Source organism: Ictidomys tridecemlineatus, chromosome 10 (assembly GCF_052094955.1).
Source record: "Ictidomys tridecemlineatus isolate mIctTri1 chromosome 10, mIctTri1.hap1, whole genome shotgun sequence".
NCBI classification, from domain to species: Eukaryota; Metazoa; Chordata; class Mammalia; order Rodentia; family Sciuridae; genus Ictidomys; species Ictidomys tridecemlineatus.
The window spans coordinates 97220768-97237638 of record NC_135486.1 but is presented as its reverse complement, the minus strand read 5'-3'; the positions used below and the strand labels follow the sequence as shown (position 1 = coordinate 97237638).

The 16871-nt window shown below is 38.1% G+C and overlaps 1 protein-coding gene across 1 annotated transcript in view; it reads right to left on the bottom strand.

Annotated features, from left to right (window-relative positions):
- Frmd4a (FERM domain containing 4A) overlaps positions 1–16871 on the bottom strand; it is a 571051-nt gene that overhangs the window by 429524 nt on the left and 124656 nt on the right. The window lies entirely within an intron of this gene.

Sequence of the window (16871 nt, the reverse complement as noted above, 5' to 3'; positions counted from 1 at the left end):
GTAAATTTCCACTTCCTCCTACTAAACTAAAGTGCTCCAAGAGAATTGTGATTTAATACCTAAGTGCTTGAATTTATTTGGGTCTGTGTAAGGGTAAACATTCTACAAGTTATTGCAATACAAAAATTATATAGCAACTGAGATTCTTTCAAAGTGTTTGCACATGTGTTACCTTTTATAAAACCTCAAAATAACCCCATTTGGCATGGCAGGTATTAATTTCCATTTTACAAGGTTGGGGAGGTGAATAGAAAGAAAGCAACATTTACTGCATGTGAACTTTGTTCCATGGCTTTTCCGTGGCATCTCATTTAATGTTCAAAGGGGTATCAGTATTCCCATTCATCAGATGATGGAATGAGATGGAGAGCATGAAGTGTAGTGGTAAATGACATTATTTGCTCCCATGTATTTTGTTCTCCATGATATTTGTCATGTGACTTTGTCACATTCTCTCTCACCATTTCTGGGGATGATCATGGGATTTATTTCTGCCAATGGAATGTTCACCAATATGATACAAACAGAAGTTTGAGAATGGCCCTAGCAAGAAAAAATATGGCAATCTGGTGATCTGAGGAGGAAGATGAGAGAAGATTCAACCCATAGATTTGTGAGGAAGCCAGCTAGCTAATCACAAGCCAGCAAGATCAGCCAAGATCAGAGGATCCCATCTTTGTACCATGAAACTGCAAACTTCTGGAAAAACCAACATCTGCTGTCGTGTGGCACCTGGTATTGTTTTTGTGACACTGCTCATGGACACAGTGACTAGCCTTAGATCACAGAGTTTCTAAGAGTAGATACAGAACCAGAACCCAAACACAAGTCTTAGAGCTGCAGATTTCAGGTTCTGGAATGCTCTCCATTCTGAGGGATGAGCTATATGATTATTAACATATTTTTCAAATCTCCATATCAAAGTGTCAGCTCCCGGACATATAAACCAGCACTTTCATGTGATTGAATATCAAGTACAGAGCCTACTGAATTTGACTCCTAACTCTCTAGTTGTAGTTGACTGGGGAGAACAGTGGAGTTCGATGGAGTCTGTGTCTTGGTTGATCAGTCATCTTGTTTTATGATCTTTTAGATTCTCTGTTCCATTTTCTAAAGAACAACGATTGCCTAAAGTTATCAGCAATTGGTACAGAAGTTAATTGGAATCTAGCCCTGGGAGACTTCTTCCTTCAGCAGTTTCTGTCTTTCAGAAAAAGTGCCACACAGTGGGAAAAATCAAACTGCTTGTTTTCATTATTGTGAAAACTTTAGCTTGAAATGGGTCTTTACTTGGCCCATATTTTACAGGAATATATAAAGGATAGGGTGACATTCTTCTGCAGTGTTTGAAAAGATTTCTTTCTCTCTTTCTTTTACATTTTTCTGTTTAAGTGTCTTTGTCAAGAGGGAAAAAACTTCCAGCTGCTGAGGCTCCAGCTCATTGCTCCTGTGTTTGCTCAGAAGAACTGGGGGAGCACAAATAAGGAGGAAGTGGGGAGGTGGCCCCAGTGGAAGAACGCCTCCTTCTTCTTCATTCCCACAGAGGGGGAGCCACAAGATGCTCCTTCAGCTCTCCCCACCTCCCCCAAAGACATGCCAGGGAGTATTTTTAAGGCTACCTGCTTCTGTTGGGGTGGATAACTCAGAGCTCCAAAGCATGGAATTTTGCTAAAGTAAATTAGGTAGGAAAGCTTTATTTATAGAAAAAATTGTGTATTTGGGGGGTATAAAATATAATGTCAGGATACACACACACACACACACACACACACACACACACATACACACTGTGAAATGATTACTGTAGAAAAAGATTTTTCTTGATGGATTTGTCAGACCTTACATAAATTACTTTCAAACAGTCTGTTCTCTTTTTTTTTTCTAAGAGGCAACCCCAACACTACCACCAGATTGCCCCACGATTGTTGATTGAAACCTGGACTGAGAGGAGATAAAAAAGATGGTGATCAGTGGAGATGAGAAGCTATACGCTTTCTGCTTCTGAGTCTTCTTTGAACCCTCAGGCTGTGTTAACAGAATGAGAACTTTTTCTTCAGTGGACCTCTCCTGGACTCTGGAGATATGGAAGACATCCCTGTTTTCTCCCGCAAAGTGCCTCAGTAACCACTGAGCCCACCTCAGTTTGGTACTGGGATATGGCTGAGTTCCTTTAAGCCATACATGTGTTGAGAACTTACTGTGTCCAACTCTGCCAGAGGCTCTACACTGAGGTTACTCTGATGAAGAATATTGTTCACAATTCCTGAAGTGCGCCAAGGATTGGAGTTGACAGTCATACCAGGAGAAAACTAGTATAGGGAGTATGCAATTAAAGTGGAACCAAAGGTTGGGAAGAGCTGATTTTACCTAAGATGGCAGATTAAGAGTTCATTGAGGGGACAGTTCTTTTTATTATGTTTTGGATGGACCCCAGGGCCTGACATAAACAAAGCACATGCTCTACCACTGAGATATACCCAGGGGACCATCCTTGAAGGTAGCTTGGTGGCCACAGAGGTTATTATATTGGGTATAAGGCTGTCAAGTTGAAGGAACGGGGTAGAAAAGTGTAGGGTTGAGAGAGAATTTTAGGAAGAACCAACACATGCAAAGAAAGCATGGAGGCAAAAAATATGATATTTGAGAACTAATATAACTACCAAGGTTTGTGAGTGCTAATAGATGATCTATTCCAGTTCATTTCATTTCAGACTCTATTTTTTTTTTAATTTAAAGTTTGATACCTCACTCTATTTAAAAATATTTATATGCCATGTATGGATGAAATAGTATGGAGGCACGGTCCCCTTTACAATATTAGCTATTATTTGAAAAATTGTATAATTATTTATTTAGAAATCTTCAGGAAATTTTCCTATGTTATGAAAGATCATTCTTACAAGTTATTTTATCTTGTAAATTTAAATGGGTCATCGTGTGGGGGAATCTTATGAAGATGGAAAGGAGATTAGCAGAAAAGAAGAAAGGGGAGGGAAAGGGGGAAATACTGGGGAATTATATTGGCCAAATTATATTTCTGTATCATATTCATAAACTAATCTCACCATTATGTATAATTATAATGCACCAATAAAAATGTGGGAAAAAGGAAAAAACAAATGGACCATACCTGTGTAGTACATGACAGTCCTTTTTAATTAATAGTAGTGGGATCACCTAATGGAATTTGGCATAAATTGTGACTTTTTATACAATAAATGTACCACAATGTGATTTATATTCAGAGCTCTGAGGAGTTTTTCAAATCAATCATGTATCTTAAATTTCCTTGGTCAGTTTCATCCTGAGGCACAAAGGAAAATAATTGCTTGATTCAATTTCTTACTGTGTCAAAACAATGAAATTAATGATAGATGTTGATGGGCATATTTATCCAAAAACCTGCAAAGTAGCCTATTTTGCAGATTTTGTAGTGTCTTAACTTTGATATATAAATGTGTTCCTTAAAAGCAAAATTACGGCACACCCCGCCTTTCCCCCCCCATGAACAGAAAAAGACTCCAGTGCCTGAGGTCACAAAGTCAGTTGGTGTTTTGATCAGACATGAGAAATATTTCTGCCTCAATTATAATAAATCATGATTTTCCTAACAGAATCTTAGCCTTAGTCCGAGAATCCAAACTTTCAGTATTAATAGCATTGACTTGAAATGTAATGGTAATTAATCATAAGAACTAAGAGAAATTATGAACATAGAGCAGAGCTGCAGGAAAAAAAAAAGTTCTATTTTAAAACTCTACTATAGTTTCCAAGCATGATTGACCTGTTCAGGATCTGGAGGAAGGGGTTGGAACTCTAAAGCTCTTACACCTGAACCCTGTTTTTCTATCTAGCTTGTTAAGTGGTCTTGGTTATTGCCTAGCTTTACTTCACCATCTTTCTTCTCTGTTAAATTTGAAAGTGTAAAAATTGCTACTTCTCTAATATTCAGAAATGGTAATGCCCTTCCCCTAATTTAAGGGAATTGGTTTGCTCCACAAAGATTGGGGTGCTTTATACAAGGTGCTATGCCCATCTCCTGAGGGGTGCTCTGAACATTGGCAGGAGCCCAGGCCCAGGCTGAGCCAGGCATGGTGTCTGTTTCACCTCCCAGGGAAAGAAATCTCTTTAGGTTTATTTTTTTTCAAAGAGGCCCAGGTGTGTGGAACATGGGCTATGTGTCAGAAATGAAAGAAGAGAAGCTTGGGGAATAAAGGTGCATTTTCTTTTTCCTTTATTTTTATTTTTTTGTGGAAATGCTGGATTCCCTTACATTATCTTCACGTAAGGGCTGGCAGGGAGAAGCTGTGCAGGTAAGTGAAGCACAGATGAACATGACCACTAGAGCACTTCAGGGTGTTTCCCTTTCATGTCTGAATATGTTTAGACAATGACACCACCAGAGAGCTTGGAATGGAAGAAAACAATGCCAGTAGAAAGGAATGCTTTGAATCTGGATCCCTGGGCCTTGGTTTTCCTTACTTTTTCTTTGTTAAACCAATCCAAGGCCATCCCATAGGTTGTTCACTCTTTGCCAGAGTCTCTGTCTGAACAGGTTTTCCCCAGGCATATAGCTCAGAGATAATCTTCCATTCCACTTTTTCTATTATGTGTGTAATATGTTGTAGCCCAAAGTCGCTGAGGGGTCTAATTTGCAAGTCTATTTCAAAAAGCTCGGGAGACCTGTTTGTTGAAGGCTCTTGCTTTCTGGGAGACCCTAGAAGGATATAGAGATGGATTTCTTTCATTCTTTATATTTAGTCCTAGATATGCTCAGGGGAGATATATCTAAACTCAACATCTGTAAGATGTTCTTGGAAACGAAGTCACCTTCCTAAGTAAATGGAGGGTCAGGAAGATCAAAATGTTGTACAGGCAGGCCCCAAGGGTCCTGACAACACCAGAGTTTTCCTGGTCTAAGTTAACGTCTGGAGTTTGGTCTAAGACCATGGAAGCATAGAACTAAATCACTAAAAACTCAAAGACATCTTCTGCTAGAAAAATAATAGGGGCAATGTTTAGGGAGGTAAAGAACTTTAGGGACAGTCATTAGCTTTACAGATGGAGCTGATGGTAGCAATGTCGATCAGAGCCACTTGGGTCAAGGGTAAGGAAAAAAACAAGTCCAGATGGCCAGCTGTCCAGGGTCCTGGGTCAGTGGAGGATCAGTGGAGCACCGGAATAGGTAGGGTTGCATGCTGGGACCAATGTGGTAGAGTAAAGAAGATATCACAACTGGGGGACCTTGCTGCCTATGTATTCCCTCTCACCTACACATGACCTACAAGAAGAGCCTGCATCTCCTTCCCTCTTAACTGCATTCATATGCTCATGACATGGGTGAGGGCTGATCAGCCTCCGAAGATGCAGTAGTAGGTTTGAGCTCCAAGTTTATTCAGCAAAGGGGACTGTGGTCTCTGACTACTTAAGATGGCTTATGATACAAGCTGACACTTGAAGAATACACTTATTCATAAGAAACAGCTTACCTTCTAGAAATGCAATGGTGCTACTTCTAAAAAGGCAATATAACCCTAATGACATGACAAAATCATGGAACACGAGAGCTGAATTATGTTTCAACTAGTCTATCCACTCACTTTACAGATAAGCAAATGGAATCACAGAGAACTTGATGACTCTCCTAATGTTACAGAAGTCCTTGGCCCTCTCAGTCTGACATCCTTTCTCTTTCAACACACTGTCTACTAGATATGTCCTTTGTAAATAAAGGAAGAGAGCCATTATAGTGGAATGATTTAGGAAACTCTCTAAGGACATTTGCTTTGGCCTGTATCCAGGCCAAAAGTATTTCTCCACTCGCCCTCAAATGCACATAGGAAAACAGCAGTCAGATGTGGTGGCTGGGAGTGACACAGAGGTCAAGGACCTGTCACAGAGAAGGAACTCAATGAATACTTGCTGAGTGATGTATTTTGGGTGTCAGATGTAGATTTAGAGAATTTTTTTTATTTGATTCTGTAATTCACTAGAGGGAAAGAAAGACATAAAAAGAAAGGTCAAACATACTGTTAGCTTTATAGGCCTTGGGGCTGTGGGTTTCCCAGTTCCCCCAAGAATAAGATGATGAACATGCATTCCAGCAGTCCCTGCACTGTGATTTCCTCATTGCTGACATTCTAGATCTCTCCTCCGGCCCGTACGTAGTCCCTTCAGATTTAATAAAGCCATAACTCAACTCTAACCTTCTTTTCCCAAGTCAGATCCTGTCCTGGGCTTTCTGAACACTGTCCTCCATAGTAATTGTTCCTCCAGTCAACTTCATGTCATCCTTGATTTCTACTTCTCCTCCTGTGAGAGCATCCAGGTCCCAATACCTGGGCTATTTCAGTGCTGTGGCCACTTTCCCCAGCCTTGAATGTTTCTCTCTTCAATTATCATTGGGTACACAGCATTCCCTAAACACACACACACACACACACACACACACACACACACACACACACTCTGCATTACCTAATTCCTTACTTGGGCTTTTAGAATCATCTACTATCTTCTTCCGTAATTACCTCTGTTCTGCCAAATGCATCATTCAAGCATTCCCACTTCTAGCCTGCCCATCCCACCTTCCATTTATATTTCCTAATCAAGAATCTATCCTTCAATCAATGAGGCAAAGCAGGCAAAGGGCCCAATGCCCATCATTTAATAAGTGCTCAATAAATGCTAGACTCTTACAAGGACACATCAACACTTATTCCTTCCATGAAGCTTCGAGCATCCCAGCTCACCTTTGCTTATTTATACTGCCTATCTGACATTTAGCTTAGGTTACTTTGTGTTGCTTCAATCTTTTAATCTTCAACTGCATTTTAGTCCCTAGGAACAAGGTCTCATAACCCTTTTTACTTCTATCACTAAATATAATGTCCTGTACAGAGAGCTGAATACCTGCTATAGCATGGTTAGAAAGGTGTCCTTTACTTCATACATGCTTACGTCACTGGTTCACCTTTTAAACCCACAGTAGCATGTAGAATTGCAAGTATTTTAGGTGACCATGGGGCTAAGGGGAGAAAGGGAACGGATATCTGATGACTGCCTCCTATAAACAAGGATACACCATTCTTTGTTCTTTTGTGTCTTCTCATACGTAGAAAAAAATTAAGGAGGGAATTGATTCAGACAGGGTAACAAATGTTGGTGTCATCATTTAAGACTAGAGTCCATGAACTTCTACCTCCCACTGAAAAATAGCCACTGTCAAGGTGAGTCTAGACAGATCTTAACTCAGCCCGACACTCATTAATGAGAATGATGGTAAAAGCCCTGGGAGCTGGATTTTGCCTGAGTAAGAAAACCCTGGTGACTTTAATGAGAGCTCAGGAGAGATCCTGTCTGTTGTCTTACTCATGTGTGCAAGCTTCTGGGCACTCCCCCTGACTCCAGGTTGAGACATGTAGCATCTTGGTACCTCTCATACACAATCTTAAGGCAGTGGGTTCTTTCCGGCATGAATATCACATCCCCAAATACATTTGACAGAAGTTTCCTAAATGTTTTATGGGACCTTACCCTTTGGCAGTGACTCCCATTTCATAGATGGGAAACCAGAAAACAAACCTTGATCACAGTGACTTTCGGATATTTCATGACACGGCAGTTTGCCTCTGCCCCGAGTGGACAAGTCTGTCACTCGTCCTGGTGAAAATGGGAGAGTCTTCGTGGCTGATGATTGGTGGCAACTTCTAAGATGATTGTGCATCACAAGGAGAAGCTTGAGGTAATTTTTATCTAAAGGTCCATACAATTCATAAAACCTCAAAACCATTTCTTTAGAGCAATAGCTAATGAAGACAGAGGTTAACACCCAGTGTAAGGGCCAGATTCCAGAAAGAAGGCCATCAAGGGAGGATTCCAGTTTCTAAAGCCCAGGCCCAACCCTAGTAAAAAAAAAAAAAAAAGGCCCTGGTCTCTGTGTCACTAATTAGGAAATACAATCAACCGCTCCTCTGTGCTTCCTATGTGGCGCATCAGGCTTCATGTGACCACACAGAACAAAAAGTAGTATCGGGCTGTTGCTATGGAGACTCCAGAACCATCTGAATTGCCATGGCATCAAAAAAGCAGAATTCCAACCATCAGTCTTTAACTCTAGGGCTGTTGAAATATATCTCATATTTTTAGAATGTGTGACATTTAACACATTGACGATTATTTCCAGCTTCAGAACGCATTCCTGCTTTCATATTTAGATAGGATTTTTCAGCTCAACTGGATGGATTTTTTATTCCCCTTCCTGTTTAATGCTCCATCTATCTCTTTATGAGTGAGCAAGACTCTCTCTGCACTTTTTAATTTCTTAGATGTTGCTTCCTTCTTGTTTCCTGTTTTCTCTTTAGTCTACAATTGAAGTCATTTTCTCTTTAGCTGTCTATCTCCACTCCCACCACCCTGTCCTTTCACAGTGGTGTGGATCACTACTGGTTTTAAGGACCACAGTTAAGGCTTGGTTACTAAGAATCCACAGCTCTGAGTGTGAGACAAAGGTGCACAACTACTTTCTTGATGTTTTTTTTCTATCTCTGAAGTTACCCTCCCTTTACCATCCCGGGTGGTTCCAATTTATCACTGTTTTGGATCTGGAATAATAGTACGTCATTCTCCATTTTTCCTTCATGAGAACCGCTAACAGGATTTAGCTCAGCTTCGTACACACCACCAACTTGAACGTGAGTGTATGTATACACACACTCTCTCTTATGGTGTTTATTAAACTTTTAAAATGTTCAAAGAGACGGGCTAGTTAAAAATAATAATCCGTATAAACTAGCTGGCATAGTAGAAAAAGAGGAAACTGTTAATATACAGTCAGGAAATAGAAATTCAGATAACAAAGCTCTGCTAAAAGAAGCCTGATAACTTTGCCCACTGGTGTGTAATAGGCTTCCTCTATATTCTTTTTATTCATCCAGCCTCAGCCTCTTCAAGCCTTCTGGTGTGCGTACGAGTCTTCTTTGAACCTCTCTCCTTAAGAGAGTTGTGGGATGTCTTGGACTTATTTATTTTCCTCTCCTTTTAAACCTCTCCATAGAAGAGCTTTCCTTTCCGCTGCACAGTGTCAGAGGATAAGCTTAAGTACGCCAGTGATCAGGGAATTACCTACATGTCACTTTTATTCTCTTAGTTTCCAGGAACTAACATCCCTCCTCTAGGTTACTGAATTTTAAAACATAATAAATTCCTTGAAAGAGATTTGAAGCTTTTTTGTGTCAATTTTTTTTCTTCTAGGGGTCACCGAAGGATGATTTATTTATTCACTATTACATTTATAATCACCCCAATAGGCTGTGGTTGTCAGTGCTGTGTACATAGCAATGTGAACTAAATATATTTGTACAGACAGTCATGCCACGGAAAGAAATAAAGAATAACAGCCTGTATTTGCTGACTCCAACATCAAGGGCTACACTGTTATTCTTGTCAATATCTAGGTCAAGTTAAATACTGTTTTCAGAAATTCCACTCTGGGCTGACCATGGCTAATTTTTTTTTTAATAAGATTTCTGGCCATCGTGATCTGGGGAAGAACACACTCCTACTACAGATGATTTTTAAACACATTTTACTTGTCTCTAAGCCAATACACACAGTACTTTAACTTGCTTTTTCCCCTGATAGGTTTCCTCTAAATCCATCCATCCATTAATCAATCAATCAACCAAAAATAATACACCACGTAATGTGCCTTACATTGTAAACTTTGGTGTGGAGGCATGGGAGATTCTTTGCTTACATTTTTACTTTATGTTTCCAGGTCTGGGGACCTTGGCCTATCAACCAGACAAGAAACTCCCGGAGGACAGAAATGTATTGCCTTGTCTTTTGATCCTTACAGTGCCTTATCACACACCAAGTTTGTAATAAAAAACCCAGTGAATGCAGAACATGACATAGACCAGTGTTCAAGGAGCTTACAATTTAGTTGGGTAAAGAAAGACCAGAAACCGCTTATATGTGCCTATGGAGACACACAAAATGCTGTACTAGAGAACAGTGGTGCTGTAGGGATGCAGACAATGGAGAGGCCAGATAAAGGGCGAATCACTGAGGAAGACTTCAGGAATCCTGACTGATGTGTTCTGGATCACCTAAAGCAGGCAGAATCTGTACAGGTAGGGCAGAGACAGAATAGTGAAAGACAAAGTAGCTGATGTCAAAAGGTAGTTCCATGAAGGCAAGAGTAATGGCAGACATAACCAGACCTAAATGGTCTCCAGATACCAGGGCATAGGGATATTATGTGACTGAAAATTCCCCTTTGATTGTTATGCTTCCAGTTTGCTTCTTCAACCACAATTAAAGGGATTGTTCATACCTGAGGCTTTATAAAGGCAAAAGAATTTGTAGAATGAGCTGAATACCATGGAATCAAATGTCAATCTTCTTAATCAGTGATGTTACACCTAATCCCATTAGCAAGAAACCTAAAATAAAATATATTCCTATATATACATGCATGTGTACATGTGTGTTCTGTGATAGTAACAGCTAGATCGCTATTTTATTGGTAAGTTTTTTAACAAATGTGTACTTAGAGATGTCACTATGAAGTTCTAATGTCAAATCCAGGCTCCTCTTATTAAGACTTCTTAGTTTGGTGAAATTGAGTGATATGTGTAGCTCCTTTCCTAGGCACCTCAGATCTTTTAATCAACTGGTTCTGTTGTAAGCAGTGATCTGCAGCCCGTGTCCCAGGCCTACCTGGAAATCTTCCCTATCTCAAGGCTGATAGACACTAAGGAAATACCCTTTCTTCTTATAATTCCATGAAGATTGGCCCTTCATAAATGGAAGTAGAGGAGTTTGGTATTTAAAACTACCATATGTTGGCAAAGGTAAAAACCTGAAAGAGAAAAACCCAGGGAGGTTGTGTCCCTCCTTTGCCACTCTGTAAAATCACCTACTGTGGGTACTGCCTACTGATACCCAGAGCTGGCTTTTGCTGCTGTCATAGAGAGAGAGGTGTGCAAGTTCAGGGGTGTGAGAGTGTGGAGGAAGTCCTTGGAAACCTCTGGAACTTTCACAGGCAGAGATTGGGCATTTTAAAGTGAACGACCCAGTGGCATTTAATACCTTAACAATATTGTGCTACCAACACCTCTTATCAGTTTCAAAACATCTTCATCATCCAAAAGAAAGCCCTAAATACATTAAGTGGTTACTTCCTATTTCACCTTTTTCCAAGCCCCTGGCATCCACCAATTTGTGTTCTCTCTCAAATTTACCCATTCTAGCATTTCATATAAATGTGACCTTTGACATCAGCTTCTTTCACTTAGCATGATGTTTTCAGGTTCATCCAAGCATTCATTTACTTTTATGGTTGAAGTATGTCCATGGTATGTGTTTACCATAATTTGTTGATCCATTCATTTGTTCTTGGATATTTGGGTTGTTTTCATGTTTTGACTACTGTGAATAGTGCTGCTGGAACATGATGTACGTGCATTTATGTGAGGAGTTCTCAATTTGGGGAGGTATAAACCTAGGTGTGGAATTTCTGGCTCATATGATATTTCTGTTTAATGTGTTGAGGACCCACTCAACTGTTTTCTATAGAAGCTGCACCAATATCTGGATTTAAACTGAAACGCATTGAAGGCCCAGAAAATATTGCATAGATTTTTTCAAAACTTAACACATAGTACTTGTACATATTTGTGGATTACAGGGTGACATTGTAACACATTTATACAATGTGTAATGATCATATCAGGGTAATCGACATAACCATCACCTCAGACATTTATGCTTTCTTCATCTTGGGAACATTCGAACTTTTCTAGCTATTTTGATATATCCAATTAATTGTTTTCCACCATTTTATCCTATAGTGGTATAGAAAATTAGAAGTTATTCCTCCTGTCCAATTGTACCCATTAACCACCCTCTCTACACCCCTCTGCCCCTATATCCTTCTCAGACTCTGGTAACCACTATTTCTCTATTCACTTTCTAGTTTCCACATACAAGTGAGAACATGCAGTATTTTCCTTTCAGTGTTTGACAGTTAACTGAACATAATGCCCTCTAGTTCCATCCATGTTTCTGTAAATGACAGAACTTCATTCTTTTTATGGCAAATATTCCAATGGGTAGATGTTCCAAATTTTATATACCATTCATCCACTGATGGATACCTGGGTTGATTCCATAGCTTAGCTATTTTGACTAGTGCCACAATAAACACTGGAGTGCAGATATTTCTTTGACATACTGATCTTATTTTCTTTGGATATACAACCAGTAGTGGGACTGCTCAATCATATGGCTGTTCTATTTCTAGTTTTTTGAGGAAACTCTATACTATTTTCCATCATGGCTGTAATAATTTACATTGATGCCTAGAGTATATGAAATTTCCTCTTTTTCTACAACTTCAGCTGTATTTGTTATTTTTTGTCTTTTTGATTATATGCCTGATGATCACTGGTGTTGAGCACTTTTTCATATATGTATTGACCTTTCCTATATCTTTTGAGGATGTCTGTTCAGGTCAGCTTTTTTAGTTTCTCTTGTCAGATGAATAGTGTGCAAATATTCCCTCCCATTCTGTAGGCTCTCTCTTCACTCTGGATTGTTTCCTTTGCTGTACAGAAGATTTTTAGTATGGTGTAATCTCATTGGTTAATTTTTGCTTTTTTTGACTGCTTTACAATAAAAAAAATCTTTGCCAAATCAATATCCTGAATGATTTCCTCTGTAGTTACTTCTAGAAAAAATAGTGAGATATAGCGGTAGTTTCATTCTTCTGCATTTGCATATCCAGTTTTCCCAACGCCATTTATTGAAGACAGTTTTCTCTTTCCAATATATGTTCTTGATGTCTTTATCAAATCATTTGGCTGTAAATACATGAATTTATTTCTGGATTATCTATTCTATTCCATTGGTCTATGCATTTGTTTTTATCACTTTAGAGTGTATATTGAAATCTTATAATGTCTCTGACTTTGTTCTTTTTGCTTAGAATTTCTTTAGCTATTCAGAGTTTTTAGTGGTTCTATATAAACTTTAGGAGTATTTTTTTTCTAAATCTGTGAAGAATGTCATTGGTGTTTTATAGAAATTGCATTGAATCTGTAGATCACATTGAATAATATGGACATTTTAATAATGTTGATTCTTCCTATAAGCATGGAATGTATTTAACATTTTTGTGTGTCCTCTTTATTTTCTTTAATCAGCATTTTGTAATTTTCAGTGTGGAGATCATTTACTTCTTGGTTAAATTTATTCATACGATGTTTTCTTTTTTGGTAGCTATTGTGAATGGAATTGCTTTCTTGATTTCTTTCTGAGAAATTTTATCAGTGGTACATTAAACATTACTGATTTTTATATTAATTATGTATGTTGCAAGCTTGCTGTAGTTTTTCCTCAGTTTCAACAGTTTTTTGCATCTCTAGGCAAAAATAGGACATAGGAATATATATGTGTGTGTGTGTGTGTGTGTGTGTGTGTGTGTGTGTGTGTAATTGATGAACACATGGCAACTTGAATTAAGAATTTGAAGAATGGCCTTTCTTTCTATGTCTGGGAAGTTATTCTAAATAAATCATCTAAGACAGTTTAAAGCATTATATAGAAGGAAATTGAAATCATTAGTAAGTCATTTTCCATAGTGAAAACTTGAAATGTCACACTCTTGAGAGAAAATTTAATTATATCAAGGTACATCCAAATCATACTTTTAACTATTTTACCTAAGAAAATATTCACAGTTAAATATCAGTTGAAGAAGCAGTTAATAATAACTATTTTATATTATGATGTCAGGTTATGAAAATTTTGTTATATAGACTTATGTCTATAACAAACACCCCTATATGTATGTGCTGCATGTGTGTCTATAAATAGAAATATGCCAAAAATACCTATGATAGAACATAATCAATTTAAATTTTTATATTTATTTTTATTTTACAAATTTCCTACAATGAACTTCCATGACAACAAGAAGTAAAATACAAAAACATGCCAGAATATTCTCACATTGATTCATCATTCGCTCATCAACCAAATATCAAGCACTTTTCTTTCTCAAAGCCCTATGCTAAGAAGAAAGTGGTAAAAAACAAGGAGAGTTTACACCTTTAGGTATTTTAACTTCTGGCATGACAAGAGAATGGAGTTTTTGCAACCTCAAATTGTATGATTCTCTTTTTTCTCTTTAATAAAATTTGTCTCTTTTTGCTAAAAAAAAATTGTTCTGTTTATACTTCAAATGCCTTTTGAAAAATAACTCCTTTGATTTTTTTTCAGATATTGTTAACTGACAACTATGAGCCACATCCTAGTTTTGGACAAGTGTCCCTATTTTAATTCAGATGGTTGAAGGATTAAATAATCATTTCTTTAATCACTTGTTTTTTCCTTAAAAGTTAAGTAGTAATTCTCATTCTCAGGGTAGATTTAACTAGAATACTAAAAATGATTATTAGTAGCATATGCTATTTCCTTGTTCCATAACATCAAAAACCATCTACTACATTCCCCTGGCCTTCCTTTTATGTAGGCCGGATGTCCTAATTCTTATTTTTGCTTACGTGGAAACAGGCCCAGAGGGAATTAAAAATATTACCTATTATAATCCAGTAAATCAGAAATGGAGCAAGAACCAATATGAAACCATATCTCATATTTCCAGAATCTGGCCCAGGATTTCAGTGAAATTTAACAAGAAAAACATACCCGGGAGAGAATCCGATCCAAGGGAGGTAGTAAACCTTTCTGACAAAATGTCTCCCCTGTGTTTCCTTGCATAAAAATATCAGTCACCATCAGGAAACAACAGAGAGACTCTGGCTGTAGTTTTAGACTGAAAACTCCCCATAAGAATTATTTCCCCAAGGTTCCCCATTTATCCTGTTCTCTCCTCAGACGATAAATAAACTTGCTCAGTTTTGAACATCCCGTCTGACTCTTCATGCAGCGAGATCTCCAGGTGTTCTCTGTAGCCTGAGGAGTCAAGCTGGGTCCAATCAATTTTGTACATGATTGTCAGCATGAAGGTGGTAATATTCATAACTGAAAAGCCCAGAGTGAAACCAGCTCCTTTTTGGAGGATGTGTTCCATTGTAAAGTGAAGAGTAGCAAACTCCATGCATCAAGTACAACTGAGCCTCCTGCTTATAGCCAGCCCAGGGAGGGTCACACAAAAGGTGGCTGTTGCATGTTCTGCCATGGTTTCTCAGGCCTGCATTGAATATAATACAAACTAAGGATCTCAACCACGTTGTTCTTTATCATATTTTTATTTTATTTTTTTAAAAAATTCAGAATACCAGATGATCCCCAACTTACAACTGTTTGACTAACAATTTTTTAGAATATCTTGATGGTTCAAAATCACCTATACAATCACTTTGCTTTTCGCTTTCAATACAGCATTCAATAAAGTACACAAGATAGTCCACACTGTTTTAAAATAGACTTTATGTTAGATGATTTTGACCAATTGTAGGCTAATATAGGTGTTCTAAGCACAGTGAAGGCAGGTGGGGGAAATTATGATGTTTAGAAGGTAAGGTGTCCATTTCTGACTTGTGATATTTTCAACTTATGAAGAGTTTATACAGAACATAACTTCTCCATAAATTGAAGAGTATCTGTATTTATGGGAGCAGCTGCTATGTCTCTTAATTATGTTTTGTTTTTTTTTTTTGAAAGATCAGTGGAAAAACTGCATCAACAAAGACTTTCCCAGCGAAGGCAAATCAGTTAAAATCCGGATTCTTATGTCCTAACCTTTTCAGCATAAACAACCATTAGCACACATGTATGCATACACACACATATAAAGTCACACATATAAAGTCACACATATACATTCTTGCACATGCACACTCATGAAATTACAGCAGGAATCTCATTAATGGAAACTTGGGATGCCTGAAGTTAAGTAAGATCACTTATTAAGACCAACTCAACTCTGTTTTTCAATTTGATCTACCCTTCAATGATAGGTTCCAGAACCTCTGCCCAGGCTGATCATTATCCATGTTTTGAGTTACCACACTTCAGGAGTTCCAGATGGGTTGTAAAATATTAAAATATATTTGTTATTAAATAGTTTTGAAGTACCTGAAGAACATAAATGATTTGAATCAAAGGCTAAAATTCAACTTAAATCAAAATCCAAAGGCTTTATTTTTAGAAAATAAAATCAAGCCCAAACCAAAATAATATTTTCTATGTAACTTAGATATGGACAGACATCAACTTCAATATGGTTTATGCATCACAATAAAGTCTACAGTGTATAGCGAAGTACACTGTTCATTTATTTGATTAAATTACTGTTCTTAATGGAAACTGCTGGCTCACTGAAATTTCTCAATAAATGTTAACTGCTATTGAGATTATTCATAGTAACTGCAAAAACCTGAATTCAAATACAAAGCACCAATTGCTTTTATCCAAGGCGACCAGTCCTGGTTCTTTACGTGGTTTAGGAAAATGTTATTACACTGGGGAAGGAACAATGTGAAGGGAAACCACGATCAGGTAAGGATAAGGTAGGCAATCCTCTCTAGGATAGGCCTGTGCAATTCCAAGAGTCTACCATGCCAATCTCCATGAATTGGAAAACGACTAATTGGGAGAATCCTAAAATTGCTTCCATTGTCCTCAAAGTCTGCTTAGCCTGGAGACCCAGAATTGACCCTATGGATATTTAAGCCAGTTCAGAAAGCTGACACCAGGTGGCACTTCCACAAGGCTGATGTTAGCAGCCCAATCCAGAAACTTCCTGCTATGTGCTTGCTTACTTCTTTAGTTCCTTCACCTAACAATAAAGAACCCTACCTACATCTTATACAATTGACAAATTGGGACCCCAGTTA